Source organism: Lithobates pipiens, unplaced genomic scaffold (assembly GCF_037356315.1).
Source record: "Lithobates pipiens isolate NorthernLeopardFrog02 unplaced genomic scaffold, aLitPip1_a1.2 Scaffold_25, whole genome shotgun sequence".
Classification (NCBI taxonomy): Eukaryota; Metazoa; Chordata; class Amphibia; order Anura; family Ranidae; genus Lithobates; species Lithobates pipiens.
In genome coordinates this window covers 107,734,597-107,752,692 of record NW_027507787.1, presented here as the reverse complement: position 1 = coordinate 107,752,692, position 18,096 = coordinate 107,734,597, and the positions used below count along the sequence as shown (strand labels likewise).

The 18,096-nt window shown below is 44.3% G+C and overlaps 3 pseudogenes; all 3 read right to left on the bottom strand.

The window, feature by feature from the left end:
• Positions 1-1,413: 1,413 nt before the first annotated feature.
• LOC143932026 (5S ribosomal RNA) lies at positions 1,414-1,532 on the bottom strand (annotated as a pseudogene).
• Positions 1,533-4,111: 2,579 nt separating this feature from the next.
• On the bottom strand, positions 4,112-4,230 carry LOC143932250 (5S ribosomal RNA; annotated as a pseudogene).
• A 2,781-nt stretch (positions 4,231-7,011) lies between these two features.
• LOC143931689 (5S ribosomal RNA) lies at positions 7,012-7,130 on the bottom strand (annotated as a pseudogene).
• Between the last annotated feature and the right edge of the window lie 10,966 nt (positions 7,131-18,096).

Here is an 18,096-nt window from a genome sequence, read left to right as displayed (position 1 = left end):
GGTGTATAGAAATCGTGGGTGTCCAGCCAAATACCACAAAATATGGGATAGGTGGGTGGAAAATCTGCATACGTGTGTGGAGTGAGCTATATTGGAGTCTATACTATCATTGTCAGGAATTTTCCTTAATGTAAGATGTATTACTGTCCGTCACCTATGTTTGTACCTACTGTAATATCTTGTTATAACTGAGTTGTTCAATAAACTTGTGCTGTTAATAAAAAAAACAGATCCGACAGGGCTTTTCCAACTGCCTTTTTGGAGAGCGGCGCAACGACATCATTTTCTCCATTCCATCCCCAATCCTCAAACGTTCGCCCGCCCTCAGACGGAGTTTGAGACTCTATGCAGGAGCAAAGGCCCTTTGGCCCACATTCTCTCTCAAACAGATTACCCACACTTGTCCAACTGGGAAAAGGACCTTAATTGCTCATTTTCCCCAGCACAGAGACAACGCATTATCACTTTGGCTCTCAAAATTTCGCTGTGCACGAAGATACAGGAGACGAATTTTAAACTTCTCACCAGGTGGTATTTGACACCATCAAAGCTGCAGAAATGTTTCCCCTCTTCCTCGAACATATGCTGGAGGTGTGGAGAAGAAGAGGGCACGTTGCTGCACATTTTTTGGTCCTGCCCCAGCTTGGTGGACTTCTGGACAGAGATCCGATGCATAACACAAAAATTCACAGACTTCTCCATCCAGGAAGAGGCTGCATTCTTTCTCTTGCACCATTCACAGATTCCCATTAAGAAGTACAAAAAAATAAATTTTACGGCATTTGATAAATGCGGAGAAATCCTGCATCCCTCTCTATTGGAAAAAAATTTCCCCCCCTTTCATTACTCACTGGCTTAGGAAAATAGAGGACATTAAAAAAAAATGGAGGACTTGATCCTCACATCACAAGGTAAACAAGAATTTTTTAAACAAACCTGGGACATCTGGAATACCTTTATGTTCTCGCTGGAAGGATGTCGCCTGCTATCGTCTTAGTGCTCTGAGCTTTCCTTGACTGGCCCCTTAGACAGTGGCTGCCATCGTGTCTCGTCCCCTCTTCTCCTTTTCTGATCTTTCAACCCTTCTCTTTTCTGCCTTCCTCCCCTATCTCTCACCCCCTCCACCCCCTCTCTCTTTTGGAAAGAGTGGAAAATTGGGAATGACGGCCCCACACCCCCCTCTGGATGGATTATGCCGGAGGGACCTGGGGTTTGTGTGACCCTGGATCTTGGTACAGTACTTTATCCGTGCCTCGAATCATTGTGATTGATGGAAGGCAGACTCACAGTTGCGAATATACCTGTATCAAGTATTGTTCAGCTGCTTTTTGCTCTGTATTTCTCTGTTGCATTATGTACTCGGGGGACCGTCTTCCCCTATTTGGAGAAAAAATTATATTTGAAAAAAAAAGAAGCCTACGACACCTGGTATTCCCAGGCGGTTTCCCATCCAGGCATTAACCAGGCCCAACCCTGCTTAGCCTCCAAGATCAGACGAGATGGAACAGATTCAGGGTGATGTGGCCGTAGCCAATATCTTCAGGCACTCTCAACTCTCTTGACAAACACCAAGATGGTCACCTTGGAAACAAGCGGAAAAAAATAGGTCAACGGCAACAACATAAAAAGAAGCCTACGGCATCTGGAAATCCCAGGCGGTCTCCCATCCAGGTACTAAACTGGTCCCAACCCTGCTTAGCCTCTGAGATGAGATGAGATTGGGCTCTTTCAGGGTGGTGTGGCCGTAGGAGATTTCTTCAGGCACTCTCAACCTTGACTAACGCCAATATGGTCACCTTGGGAAACAAAAAAAAACAAGTCAACTCCAACAACATAAAAAGAGCCTTCAGCACCTAGTATTCCCAGGTGGTCTCCAATCCAGGTACTAGCAAGGTCCGACCCTGTTTAGCCTCTGAGATCAGAGGAGATCGGGCGCTTTCAGGCTTATGTGCCCATAGGCAATCTCTTTGGGCACTCTCAACCCTCTTGACAAATGCCAAGATAGTCACCTTGGGAAACAAGCGGAAAAAAAACAGGACAATGTCAACAACATAAAAAGAAGACTACGGCACCTGGTATTCCAAAGCCTTCTCCCATCCAGGGACTAACTAGGCCCAACCCTTCTTAGCCTCAGAGATGAGAAGAGATAGGGCTCTTTCAGAGTGATGCTGCTGTAAGCTAACTCTTTGGGCACTCTCAACCCTCTTGACAAATGCCAAGATGGTCACCTTGGGAAACAAGCGAAAAAAAAAAAAAAAAATCAACGCCAACAACATAAAAAGAAGCCTACAATAACTGGTATTCCCAGGTGGTCTCCCATCCAGGTACTAACCAGGCCTGACTCTTCTTAGCCTCCAAGATCAGACGAGATTGGGTGCTTTCAGAGTGCTCGGACTCTTTCCCCATCACTAATGGGACGAGGCAGGGGTGCCCTTTGTCTCCCCTAATTTTTATTCTGACACTGGAACCACTTATGTGTCACGTTCGGAATGACCCGAATATTACTGGCATATCCAAACCCTCGGCACACCACAAAATTGCGGCGTACGCTGACGATCTAATTTTTTTCGTCTCCAATCTACACATTTCGCATCCCAATATACTCGCGGCTCTCCGGCGATACGGCAGCCTATCAAACTATAAAATCAATTGCACTGTCGGCTGTATTGAATATATCGGTCCCGGATGGTGAGGCCAAGAGGCTACGCTCCGCTTTTCCATTCTACTGAGCTGAAAAATCTATACGTTACCTGGGTGTTGACATCGCAGCGGATTTGGCGCAATTGTCCCCGCTTAATTTTGTCCCTCTCCTGAATAGACTGAAATCTGATTTGGGAAACTGGCATGCTTTAACACTGACCTGGTTCGGGCGCTGTAATGCATTCAAAATGACGGCCCTCCCGCGGATCCTATACTTGTTCCAGACCTACCAAATCCTGACAGACGCACAATCCTCCACGGATCCACCCTTCCTAGCTAAATGGAAAAGGGACTTACAAACTACATTCTCCAAACCACAGAAGGACAGAATACTCTTTTTCGCCCATAAGTCGTCACTCTGCAGTAAATATCAGGAGATCTCATATAAGCTGATCACACGCTGGTATCGTACACCGGTGGTGTTGGCCAAAATATTCCCAGGTCAATCTGACCGCTGCTGTCACTGTGAGCAACAGGCTGGCACCATTCTCCACATTTTTGGGGAATGCCCTAAATTACAAACATTCTGGCAGCCTGTCCTGAGACTCATCCACAAGTTCACAGATATTTCCTTAGCCAATGATCCCGCAGCAGTTCTTCTCAATCTAACTCCTATGTCGAGAAAGCGTTATCATAAGTCCTTACTTAAACATCTCCTCAATGCAGCTAGGGCCTGCATCCCAAGTCAGTGGAAAGAGCAATCTGCTCCAATGGTGACCCAGTGGTTCGCAAGGGTAAATGATATTGAACGAATGGAAGACCTGACTGCCACAATGAGGGATAAAACGGAGGAGCATGGGAACAGATGGTTCTACTGGACCCAGTTTCGCTTTTCGGAAGAATACCTCCGCGAGACATAGTAAGCTCATGGTGATCGTTGGAAATCGCTGTTCCAAACGTTGGACAGCTGATGAGCTGGTGAGCCGAGGGCGTCTCTTGCTCCCTGGGAGGGGACCCCACCCTATCCACTCTACCCACGACACCCCCTTACCCCTTATTTTCCTTTTCTGCCATTTCCTTCCCCAATCTTCTCTTTCCCCTTCTCCCTCCTTTCAGTTCTACTATTTCCCTTCTTAACTCAAAAAAGGAAAAGAAAATGTATTTGTTCCGACCCCATTTGACTACTACACAATACTCTTCCCCTATCTATGGATATCTAAACTCTTCGAGGGTAGCAGGGCTAGTATCAATAATATTTTAAGTGGTAGAGGATCCCAACGAGATGGAGCTTTAATCTCATCTTCATATGACCGCAAAGCTGTACACGTGCTATTCTCCTCGAACTTCTTACCATTGGCTCTGATATCCATGCAATATGATCGTTTGTTTGTAACTATTTGTATCACACATTCTGTGAAGTTGCCTTTGCATTGTATGTCGCATACTACTAAATAAAAAAAATAAAAAAAAAAGCCTATGGCACCTGGTATTCCCAGGCGGTCTCCCATCCAGGTACTAACCAGGCCCGACACTGTTTAGCATCCAAGATCAGACGAGATTGGGTGCTTTCAGGGTGATGGGGCCATAGGTGATCTCTTCGGGCACTCTCAACCCTCTTGACAAACGCCAAGATGGTCACCTTGGGAAACAAGTGAAAAAAAAACAGGTCAATGTCAACAACATAAAAAGAAGAATACGGCACCTGGTATTCCAACGCCATCTCCCATCCAGGTACTAACTAGGCCCAACCCTTCTTAGCCTCAGAGAAGAGAAGAGATAGGGCTCTTTCAGGGTGATGCTGCTGTAAGCGATCTCTTTGGGCACTCTCAACCCTCTTGACAAATGCCAAGATGGTCACCTTGGGAAACAAGCAAAAAAAAAAAAACGAATCAACGCCAACAACATAAAAAGAAGCCTACAGGTACTAACCAGGCCCGACTCGTCTTAGCCTCCAAGATCAGACGAGATTGGGTGCTTTCAGAGTGATGTGGCCATAGGCAATCTCTTCAGGCACTCTCAACCCGCTTTACTCCACGCCGCCGGCAGCGGTACGAGTGAACAAGTGGTGCTCGGACTCTTTCTCCATAACTAATGGGACGAGGCAGGGGTGCCCTCTGTCTCCCCTCATTTTTATTCTGACACTGGAACCACTTATGTGTCACGTTCGGAATGACCCGAATATTACTGGCATATCCAAACCCTCGGCACACCACACCACAAAATTGCGGCGTACGCTGACGATCTAATTTTTTCCGTCTCCAATCCACACATTTTGCTTCCCAATATACTTGCGTCTCTACAGCGATACGGCAGCCTATCAAACTATAAAATCAATTGCGCCAAGTCAGCTGTATTGAATATATCTGTCCCGGATGGTGAGGCCAAGAGGCTCCGCTCCTCTTAATTTTGTCCCTCTCCTGGATAGACTGAAATCTGATTTGGGAAACTGGCATGCTTTAACACTGACCTGGTTCGGTAATGCATTCAAAATGACGGCCCTCCCGCGGATCTTATACATGTTCCAGACATTACCGATCTGGTTACCCCCAATTTTTTTCAGACAACTCAGGTGCTGCTCCGGGACTTTATTTGGGCGCGCAAACCGCCCAGAGCCCGTTTGCAATTGCTTGCCAGACCAAAGGACAAGGGGGGTCTGGGTCTCCCAGATCTCAGACAATACTACAGAGTGACTCTGCTAGCGAGAGTCGTTGATTGGCATTGTAATGGCCCACACAAGCAGTGGGTGGAGATGGAGATTGAGGATGGATCTATTCCCCTATTGACCTCCCCGTGGCTCCTGTCCTCCCTACCAAAAGACCTCAGAGGTCACCCCGTAGTAGGAGCTACGTTGGCTGTTGTGCGGAGGTTGTTCCGCTGCACACACATTGCTCCCCTGCCATCACCAATGACTCCGGTTATAGGTTATCCAGACTTCCCACCGGGATTTACCAGCAAGAAACTGCGACAGTTGACAGTGGTGGGGAAACAGCGTCTGGGAGAGGTGTGGCCCTCGGGAGGGCTCCCGACCACGCAAACTGTCGCCGAGCTTTCTGACCCTCCGCTTGACTTGTTTAGTGCTTATCAACTTCGTCACTTTCTTCTGGCCATACAAAGGGCCCCCGACACTCTGTCACAAAAGGGAACCTGTGCGACACACCCTCTCCCTCCTGTACAACCTATTGAGTAGTCAGGAGGAGGAGTCGACCCCCACCATTTATCCACAAATGGGACAGGGACTTAGGCATCACATTTACCCCACAACAGATAGGGATGATCCTGACCTTAGTACATAAAGCTTCCATCGCAAACCAATATCAAGAATCAGGATACAAGATAGTCTCACGCTGGTATAGAGTCCCATACCTTCTGAATAAAATGGATAGATCGATCCCGGATGTTTGTTGGAGGTGAAATTCAGATACGGGGACCATGGGACACCTTTTCTGGGCATGCCCGGCCTTGAGGAACTTTTGGGTTCCCAGCAGCGTGCCTTCTACACTTGACCGAACAGCCTGTTCGAAAATACAAAAAAACCCTCACGATGCAACTCCTGAATGCTGCCCGGGCCTGCATTCCCGCACTGTGGAGGCAGCCTCAGCCCCCATCCAAGGTGCTGTGGTATTCCAAAGTCAATCATATTCTCCGGATGGAAGAATTGACCGCCACCCTTCACAACACTGAAGAGGCATTTAGTGTTACATGGAGGCCCTGGAGGTATTTTACTGGTACTCGAGACTACGTTCGGGAGGTGAGCAGTGCCTCTGTCCCAGAAAATGACTGAACATCTAACGTTTACCTCCGAGATCAGATGAGATTGTGCGCTTTCATTCAGGGTGATGTGGCCATAGGTGTTCTATTTAGACACTCTCAACCCTCTTGACAAATACCAAGATGGTTATCTTGGCAAACAAGTGAAAAAAAATAGGTCAACGCCAACAACATAGACCCTGGCGAGACCGCCAGGGTCTATGTTGTTGGCGTTGACCTATTTTTTTTATTGACCCATCTGACCCAGACCCTGCTTAGCCTCTGAGATCGGGTGCTTTCAGGGTGATGTGACCTCAGGCAAACGCTTTAGGACATACTCAAAACTCTTGACTGATGCTAAAATGGTCACCTTGGGAAACAAGCGAAAGAAAAACAGGTCAAAGCCAACAATATAAAAAGATTCCTACGGCACCTTTAATTAGGTACTATCCAGGCCGGACCCTGCTTAGCCTCTGAGATCAGATGAGATTGGGCGCATTCAGGGGGATGTGGCCGTAGGAGATTTCTTTGGGCTCTCTCAGCCTTCTTGACAAATGCCAAGATGATCACCTTGGGAAACAAGCGGAAAAAAAAAAACATGTCAACGCCAACAACATAAAAAGAATCCTACAGCACCTGGTATTCCCAGTTGGTCTCCCATCCAGTTACTAATCAGGCCCGACAATGCTTAGCCTCTGAGATCAGACAAGATCAGGCACTTTCAAGGTGATGGGGCCATAGGCGATCTCTTCAGGCACTCTCAACCATCTTGACAAATGCCAACATGGTCATCTTGGGAAACAAGCGAAAAAAACCAAGTCATTGCCAACATTGGAGGCTAAGCAGGGTTGGGCAATCAGTTTCCTTGCCTGAAATAGGCATCTCAGAACTGCCATCTGGCTACTTCCCGGGTTTCCAACTCCTTCAACTAATCCCAGGAGACAATACCTCTCCTCCATCCTGGTGGAGGTTCCAAACACCCGATCAATGGTTCCTGTCACCTCTGTCCAGTAGCCGATCAACTTCGGGCATCTCCAAAACATGTGCATCATGTCTCCCCCCATGTTCCCGCACTGGGGGCAACTTGCGTCCGGCCGTTCAGCCAAACTGAAAAAGTTTACGAGGAGCATAATAGGTTCTATATAATAAGAACAGATGTGACATCCTCTGTGAGGTGAGCCACAATTCACCACAGGCAGGATTCCTGTGGCCAATTATAGCTCAGGGGGGTTAGTACACACCCCACACTATATAAGGCCGCCAGCGCGGCGGCCTTGTATAGTGTGTTGCGGTGGTCAGGGAAAGAGGACGATAGGCAGGGACAGTGTCTTTACTGCTTGGGAACCTAGCACTGTTACAGTGGGTGTTATGTGCCTCCTGCACAGTACACACCTGAAGCTACCCTTTATTACTGCTGTTCAATTTCTGCAATACATGCATCTGCAGTGCAGAAGTTAGAGTGGGTGTTGTGTGCCTCCTGCACGGTATACACCTTATTGCTGGTGTTCTGTTTCTGTAATACAGGAACCTAGCACTGTTACAGTGCTAGGGTGTACAGAGAAGCTGGTATATATAGAAGACTACAGCATACAGAAGAAAGGCTAGTGAATACAGAATACAGACTCGTGTATGTAGATAGGCTTGAGTATACAGAGATGCTAGAGTAAACAGTGAGGCTGGGGTACACAGAGAGGCTAGTTTAAAGAGAAGCTAGTATATACAAAGAGGGTTAGTGTATATAGAGAGGTTAGTGTATAGAGAGAGTCGAGTGTATACAGAAAGGACAGTGCATATAGAGAAGCTAGTGTATACAGAAGACAGGCTTGGGTAAACATCAAAGCTGACATTCTATACAGAAGACTGGGTAGTGTATACAGAGAGTCTAGTGGGTACAGAAGAAAGGCTGGTGTATTCTAGCTAGTTTTTACAGTCTAGTGTATACAGAAGACAGGCTGTGGTATACAGAGAGTTTAGTGTATTCAGAGAGTCTAGTGTATACAGTCGGCGATTGTATACATAAGACTGGCTAGTTTGCACAGTGTTTACAGAGATGCAAGGGTGTACAGAGAACCTGGTATATATAGAAGACTACAGCATACAGAAGAAAGGCTAGTGAATACAGAATACAGACTCGTGTATGTAGATAGGCTTGAGTATACAGAGATGCTAGAGTAAACAGTGAGGCTGGGGTACACAGAGAGGCTAGTTTAAAGAGAAGCTAGTATATACAAAGATGTTAGTGTATATAGAGAGTTTAGTGTATAGAGAGAGTCGAGTGTATACAGATAGGACAGAGCATATAGAGAGACTAGTGTATACAGAAGACAGGCTTGGGTATACATCCAAGCTGACAGTGTATACAGAAGACTGGGTAGTGTATACAGAGATTCTAGTGGGTACAGAAGACAGGCTGGTGTATTCTAGCTAGTTTTTACATTCTAGTGTATACAGAAGACAGGCTGTGGTATACAGAGGGTTTAGTGTATTACAGAGATGCAAGGGTGTACAGAGAAGCTAGTATATACAGAAGACTACAGAATACAGAAGAAAGGCTAGTGAATACAAAATAAAGGCTGGCTTCTACGGAGTGGCTAGTGTATGCAGAACACTATCTAGGGTATATAGAGAGGCTAGATTATACAGAGAGGCTAGTGTATAGAGTGAAGCTATTGTATATAGAAGCCTAGTTAGTGTATACAGAGAAGCTAGTGTGTACAGTAAAGAGAGACAAGTTTTTACAGAAGACAGTTTGGGGTATACAGAGATGCTAGTTTATACAGAGAGACTAATGTATACAGAAGACAGGCTAGGGCATACAGAAGACAGAAGACGGGCTAGTGTATTCAGAACATAGGCTAGTGTATATCGAAGACAGGCTATTGTAAACATGCTGGTGTATATAGAGAGGCTATAGAGAGGCTAGTGAATTTAGAGGGTAGGCTAAGTGATAACAGAAGACAATCTGGGCTATACAGAGACATTTCATCATTTCATCTAGCGCACATCTCTAATGGAGTTTGTCTCATTGCCATGTTATGCCTTTTCATTCTTATGCTAAAAATAGATTATACTCACTACACGATTTTAATCATCCACATCAAGCATGCAATAAAACTATCATACATATAAATAAACCATGTACTCTTTTGCTCTATTTTGAATATTTGTAATTCGCCACATCAACTGTCACATTGAGTATGTGACAGTCCTGACACACCATCCTGACTTATTTTTCTTTATTTCTTATTAGAAATAGAGAGTACTATCTCAAAATCCGGTTAAATCTATTCACTTCGATTTCTACCGCTAATTGTACCGTAATGCAAAATGTTCACAAAACCATCTATTTGCTACCAGAGATGCTGCACATACTAAGAGTAATGTAACTATCGCTCGCTAACGATGTAAACAGTTTTATTGCTTTTCTGACATTAACCGAGTATCTCTGACATTAACTGAGTATCTCTCTGCACTATGATCTTAATAATAATAATAATAGGATTGTGTAATGCAAAGATCAACTAGTCTAATATAAGCTTTCTCATTGGTACCGGCATATCCTTTAAATTTAGACTAACGCAACTATTCTCGGCCATTTTCAAGCTAAGCTTTCAATCTCTTACCTTTGAACAGCGATACTTCCTCCCTACAATATTAAGCCTAATGTCCTATTGGTCGTCTATATTATACAACTCTCTGAAAAGCCTATATGTAGAGAATAAAACTAGTCTTACATCTTAATAAAACAGTTTTATTGCTCAACCAGTATCAGCTGGTTAGTGTAGTTAGTGTACAAATAAACGTTTCCACTGTACTATCTCTAAATCATTGTAAACCTAACCATAGTTATAATGTCTACAGCTAATTTTACGTTAAAGCAAAATTCACACAAAACCATCTTTTTAAAACCTTTACACATTAAGAGTAATGCAACCATCGCTCGCTACCTCTATGCAATAGGATTCTCTTTCCAGTGGAAACGGAAAACAGTCAGTGTAAGCCGTCTTCGTGCGTAACAAAATTAATGGAACGATTTACACGTTGGAATTTGCAAGCTACGTCAATTTACTCTTAAATAATGTACCTTTGAAACTATCCCTTGACTTTGCAGCTATCCCTAGATCCCTTTTGTGTAAACACTATATCTCGACCTATATATACTGCCTCAATATTTTCCTAATTTGTTTTGCTATACTTATTATTATTATTTTTATAGAGATTACTATCTCTAAATCATTGTAATAAGTTTTAATGTCTACAGCTAATTTTACGTTAAAGCAAAAGTCACACAAAACCATCTTTTTAAAACCTTTACACATTAAGAGTAATGCAACCATCGCTCGCTACCTCTATGCAATAGGATTCTCTTTCCAGTGGAAACGGAAAACAGTCAGTGTAAGCCGTCTTCGTGCGTAACAAAATTAATGGAACGATTTACACGTTGGAATTTGCAAGCTACGTCAATTTACTCTTAAATAATGTACCTTTGCAACTATCCCTTGACTTTGCAACTATTCCTTGATCACTTTTGTGTATTCACTATATCTCGACCTATATATACTGCCTCAATATTTTCCTAATTTGTTTTGCTATACTTATTATTATTATTTTATAGAGATTACTATCTCTAAAACATTGTAATAAGTTATAATGTCTACAGCTAATTTTACGTTAAAGCAAAAGTCACACAAAACCATCTTTTTAAAATCTTTTACACACTGCACATTAAGAGTAAACCAACCATCTCTCGCTACCTCTATGCAATAGGATTCTCTTTCTGACTCTATTTTGTGTATTACTTCTTCTCTACATTTACTGTCACAATGATAACCATTTGTAACATATAACACTTGCAACACATTTTTTAACAGCAGCAAAATGTGAGAAAAGCATTGGGCCGGTTTACTTGATTGAGAAGTGGTTGCAGTAGCAAAGCATAGCAATACAGTTTGATTACATTAATAACACATAATGCAACTATTTTACATTCACCTCATGCATACATCCTAATGTAAGCTGTCTATCACTATTAATGTTCATGGTAACTGATACATTATGCCGATAACCAGTGGAAACGGAAAACAGTCAGTGTAAGCCGTCTTCGTGCGTAACAAAATTAATGTAACGATTTACACGTTGGAATTTTCAAGCTAAGTCAATTTACTCTTAAATACCCTTTAGCTGCTTAGCTCACACTTTGCTGTATGTAGCCGCGTTTACATGTAAGTAACCAGTGGGGATTGACATTTCATGTAATGCAATTTGTCTCTTTGTCATGTCATACTTTGCCATTTAATATACTTTCTCATCCGATAGAAACCTTGCTGATATTTCATGATTACAGCAATCATCTCATCTAATTGCTATTCCGACATTCTGCCTTGGTATTACTTTGCAACGCTCTATTGAACAATGTAAAGGTAAGCTAGATATTTTGTGTATTTCCACTTAAACTCGACCTGTATATACTGTCTCAATATGATCCTTTCTAATTTTGCTAAATTCGATTATGGAGTTTGCTATGTCTAAATCCAGGTTACCTTCTCACCTTTATTACGTATACTGCTAATTTTAGGATAATACAAAACCATCTTATTGCTTTTTTACACGCTGCACATGTTAAGAGTAATGCAATGCTACCGATGTGAACAGTTTATTTGCTCTTCTCACATTTAGCTGGTATCTCTCTGCTATAGGAAACTGAATTTGTACCACAACGATCACTCAACTAATATCAGTCCACTCAGTGCTACCGGGATAACTTTTACATTTAGAGTAATGAAATGATTTCTCAGTCATTTTGAAGCTACTGCAAACAACGCTTCCGATCTCTTTTCAACTGCAATACTTAATCTCTGCAATATTAAGTAATATTTAGCTGCTTAGCTCACACTTTGCTGTACGTAGCCGTGTTAACTGTATTAATGGTAACCTGTAAGTAACCAATGGGGATTGACATTTCATCTCTAATTCACATTCACATTTCCAAAGCAGTTTGTCTCTTTGCCATGTCATACTTTGCTCTGCTATAGGAAACTGAATTTGTACTACAACGATCACTCATCTAATATCAGTCCACTCAGTGCTACCGGGATAACTTTTACATTTAGAGTAATGAAATTATTTATTATAATGTCTCAATATTAATTTTAGAGTTATTTTGCTATATTTATTATTAGAATAAACAGATTACTATCTCTAAATCCTGGTAAACCAGCTCACACTTAACCATCTTATTTCTACCTTACACGCAGCACATATTAACATTTAGCCGGTATCTCTCTGCAATAGTAAACGAAATAGTAAACGAAATGTGTAGATCACTCATCTAATATCGTCTTTTCAGTGCTACCGGAACAACTTTTAAATTTAGAGTAATGCAACGATTTCTCAGTTTTATGAAGCTACTGCAACTAACGCTTTGGATCTCTTTCCTGATAAATTACGCTCTGCAATATTAAGCCATGTAAATTGTCCTATTGGTCTGCTAACAATGCTATGTATAATAATACAAATCTTTCAAAAGCAATATCGTCTCACTGCAATACTTACACTCTGCATAATAAATAGGAATAATGCGAATAATGCTAATAATAAAGTCGTCTAAAACTCGGCTATAAGTAGAGAATAAAACTATCTTACATCAAAATAAACCATGTACTGCCAAACCAATAACGGTCAATGACTTAACAAAATAAACTTAGCACTCTTTTGCTCTATTTTGTATATTTGTAGTTCTCCACATTAACTGTCACATTGATTTCACCACTGACAACACACCACTTTTTAACAGCACCAAAATATGAAAAAAACACTTTACATGTTTCAGAAGTAGTTGCATTAGCAAAAAATAAAGTCCTGTTTTCTTTACACGCTAGCTTTTCGTTATACATTAATCTCTCTGTGTACACCAGCCTCTCTGTCTTCTGTATACACGTGCCCGTAATCTATATACACTAGCCTGCCTTCTTTTTACAATAGTCTCGGTGTCCCAGCCTCTCTGCATACACTAGCCTCACTGAATTCCCCAGACTGTCTTCTGTATACACAAGCCTATCTGTAAAAAAAAAATAGCCGGTCTTCTGCATACTCCAGCCTCTCTGTGTAACACAGTCTCTCTCTGGATTCCCTAGCCTCCATCTCTGCATACCCAGGACCTTCCTCTGTATAATCTAGCCTATCTGTATACACAAATATACAAATTAGCCTCTCTGTAGCCAGTCTTCTGTATACACGAGCCTCACTGTCTACTCTTGGTTGTCTTTTGTATAGCATCTCTTTATACATTAGCTCCCTGTATAGCCAAGCCTCTCTGTATACACTAGTCCACCGGTATACACTAGCAAGTCTGCATACACTAGCCTCTCTTTGTAACCCAACTTCTCTCTCTGTATACCTTAGCCTCCATCTCTGCATACCCAGGACGTTCTTCTCTATAATCTAGCCTATGTGTATACACTAGCCGGTCTTCTGTAGACATTAGCCTCCCTGTATAAACTAGCTGGTCTACTGTATACACTAGTCCGTCTGTATACACTAGCAAGCTTGCATACACTAGCCTCTCTGTGTAACCCAGCCTCCATCTCTGCATACCCAGGACGTTCTTCTCTATAATCTAGCCTATTTGTATACACTAGCCTGTCTTTTGTACACATTAGCCTCTGTGTATAAACTAGCCGGTCCTCTGTATATATTAGTCCATCTGTATACACTAGCAAGTATGCGTACTCTAGCCTCTCTCTCTGTATACCTTAGCCTCCATCTCTGCATACCCAGGACCTTCTTCTGTATAATCTAGCCTATCTGTATACACTAGCCTGTCTTTTGTACACATTTGCCTCTCTGTATAAACTAACCGGTCTTCTGTATATACTAGTCCGCCTGTATACACTAGCAAGTATGCATACTCTAGCCTCTCTCTCTGTATACCCTAGCCTCCATCTCTGCATACCCAGGACGTTCTTCTGTATAATCTAGCCTATCTGTATACATTAGCCTGTCTTTTGTACACATTAGCCTCTCTGTATAAACTAGCCGGTCCTCTGTATACACTAGTCCGTCTGTATACACTATCAAGTCTGTGTAACCAAGCCTCTCTCTCTGCATACCCTAGCCTCCATCTCTTGCATAAACCAGGACCTTCTTCTGTATAATCTAGCCTATCTGTATACACTAGCCTGTCTTTTGTACACATTAGCCTCTCTGTGTAAACTAGCCGGTCTACTGTATACACTAGTCCATCTGTATACACTAGCAAGTCTGCATACTCCTGCCTCTCTGTGTAACCCAGCCTCTCACTCTCTCTCTGTATACCCTAGCCTCCATCTCTGCATACCCAGGACGGTCTTCTGTATAATCTAGCCTATCTATATACACTAGCCAGTGTTTTGTACACTTTAGCCTCTCTGTATAAACTAGCCGGTCTTCTGCATACACAAGTCTCTCTGTATACCCTTGGATGTCTTTTGTATACACTAGCTGCTCTTTATACATTAGCTCTCTGTATACCCAAGCCTCTCTGTATACACTAGTCCGTCTGTATACACTAGAAAGTCTGCATACACCATCCTCTCTGTGTAACCCAGCCTCTCTCTCTGCATACCCAAGATGTTCTTCTCTATAATCTAGCCTATTTGTATACACTAGCCTGTCTTTTGCACACATTAGCCTCCCTATATAAACTAGCCGGTCTTCTGTATACACTAGCCCGTCTGTATACACTAGCAAGTATGCATACTCTAGCATCTCTCTCTGTATACCCTAGCCTCCATCTCTGCATACCCAGGACGTTCTTCTGTATAATCTAGCCTATCTGTATACACTAGTGTATACAGACAGACTAGTGTATACAGAGGACTGGCTAATGTGTACAAAAGACAGGCTACTGTATACACATAGGCTAGATTATACAGAATAACGTCCTGGGTATGCAGAGCGCTCAGCTTCAAGGGATGGCCAATGTGAGTAATATGAGGGAAACTCCTCACCCCCGCCCCCACCTACCAGATCTGACTTTCATCCCCTTGCCCTCTCTGCCCCGGTCATCTGGTGGCAGTTTTATGCACTCCCTGGCCCCCACCCATTCATAATCCTTACCGACCTTTCCTTCCGCTGCTCACAGGAACACACTGGATGACTTGTCTAATTAACCAACTTGTACAAGACACCGCTATCCTCCTGTCTAACACCGGTCCCCCTTGGAGGCTTTACCCCTCACTGTTTGGGTGGCCCCTGCCTCTCCCTGGATGCTCCACATATACCACAACGACATTGTCAGAGGGGCACCACTTGACAAGACACGGGGCTGTCATGCCGGTGGCATCTCCCATTGGAGGAAGGGATGATGGCCCCAACCCCTTGGCAGCAAGTTCTTTCATGTACAGACCAGGGCGGCTCATCTTCCCTTCTGGAGTCTTGACCTTAGATGGGGGAGTTGCACTTTGGGGGGTTTGAGTGATACCTAGTGCGCTGTACTGGAAGGGCTTGACATTCCCGCATATGTGTCCCCTCCCCCTGGTTGTGCCCCTCGTCCCCCCCTTTGGCTCCCACCTACTCTTTGCCGACATTGCCTTCTGCAGCTTTCGGGGACCCTGGATGACTTATTTATTGAGCCTATTGGTACGAGACACTGCTTCCCTCCAGGGTGACTCTGGACCCCCCTGGAGGATTTACCCCTTACTGTTTGGGCAGTCCCAGCCTCCCTCTGGATGCTCTACACAGCCCCCGATGGCGATGCAGGAGAGACACTAATTGGCGGGCCCCAGGACTGCTGCTCGGGTAAAGTCTCCCGTTGGATGGAGGGATGGTGGCCCCAGCCCCTTGCCTGACGGATTTTCTATGCACCGACCAGGGCTGCTCCTCTTTCATCTTGATGTGGTGACCATGGAGGGGAGGAGTTGAAATTTATGGGGTCTGGGTGTTTGCTGGTGGGAGTGCGCTAAAGGACTTGACATTTCCGCATGTTTGTCCCCTCTCCCCTGTTTCCCCCCTCCCTTCCCCCCTTCCCACCCTTCCCTTCCCTCCTTTCCCTCCCCCCTTCCACTCCCCCTTTCCCTGCCCCTTTTCCCCCTGGGGCGTGGACGGGGGAGAGGGGGTAAGGAGAGGACAATCTGCCAAAGGGAGAAATGCATTTGTTCGGGGACTGCATGTACTTTAGGGGTATGGGACGGGGGGTGGTGGATCCCATTCTGTGATGCCTTTTCTGTTGTGACAGGCTCCCTCGTGCATGCCTACGTTTAGGGCGAGCCGAGGAGACCCCTCAGTGCTGACAGTTATATGCTCTACCTCTGTTTTGGTTATACTATTGTTTTTTGGTTCTATGATGTTACTGATTGTCTTTTACTTGCATACCGGTATCAGACGTGACATTTACCACTGCCGGGACTGGGGGGGCTAGGATTCGGGGGCTCCCTCTCCGACCTGTCTACCCACCAACCCAAGTAGGACAGCGCTTTAAACCCAGTGTACATCTGGTAAGCGCTATAGCATAATTGTGCTGTTTTAGTATACCCTTCCTGTACTGTTGAGTGCGGACAACCCTTAATTTCCCTCTCCCCCTGGGGTTGAGGTGCCCGGCCTCTTTTTCCCTTTACCTTTCCTTCCATTTGCCCTTCCTTTCTCCCCCTTAGTTCCCGCCATGCATTACCTACCCAAAACCTACCTTGGTTCAACTTTCTTTGCTTTTCTCTGACGTCCCCCTCCCCGAGGAGCGATGGCAGACTCAGTCAAGGTCACCTCTCTAAACGTTAAGGGACTGAACTCCCCTGAAAAACGGTGGATCCTCCTGTGAGAACTGATGACTTCCTGTACTGATGTGGCCTTTATACAAGAAACACATTTTAAAAATACTACCCTCCCCTTTCTATGGTCGAGATCCTTCCCTAAGGTCTACCACTCTACTAACCCCTCCTCTAAGACCAAGGGAGTCTCCATTCTGATCTCTAGCAGGCTCCCCTGGGTTCTCCAGGATTCTCTGGTGGACCCTGGGGGCCGATATCTTTTTCTTAGGGGCCACATTGGAGAGCGCCTTTTTACATTTGCCACTGTGTACGCTCCCAATGATCACCAAGACACGTTCCTCAGAACTACCCTGCACAGATTATGTGACTTTCGGGAGGGCCAGTTGATATTAGGTGGGGACGTTAATGTCCCCTTTCGCCATCGGTTGACACTTCTGCCTCTTGCTCCTCGCTCCTCATTTCCTCTAGAAAGCGGATTACTAAGTGTTTACTGAATGACCAATTAGTTGATGTCTGGCGTCTGCAACACTCTGGGGAAAGGGACTACTCTTTTTGCTCTTCCCCTCACAAATCATACTTGAGGATAGACTTCTTCTTGATTCCACATGACCAACTGCACTTGGTGAGCTCTTCCTCCATCGGCCATATTACTTGGTCCGACCACGCTCCTGTAACCCTTACCTACACCCTCTCTAGGAACCCCTCACCTAGGTCTCTATTCTGGCGCCTTAATGAGAGCCTCCTCCAGATACCAGAAGTTTTAGCAGATGTAACCAGGGAATTGGACCTTTATTTCCAAGAAAACTAAACGCAGGACTGTGACCCGGGGATAATTTGGGAGGCTCACAAGTCAGTACTCCGCAGGGTACTTATCAGGCACGGGGCGCGCATCAAACAAACACGGAAGGAACAGCTTGCTAATCTGTTTCATGAACTTGCCTCTGTGGAAGCGAAACATAAACATTCCCCC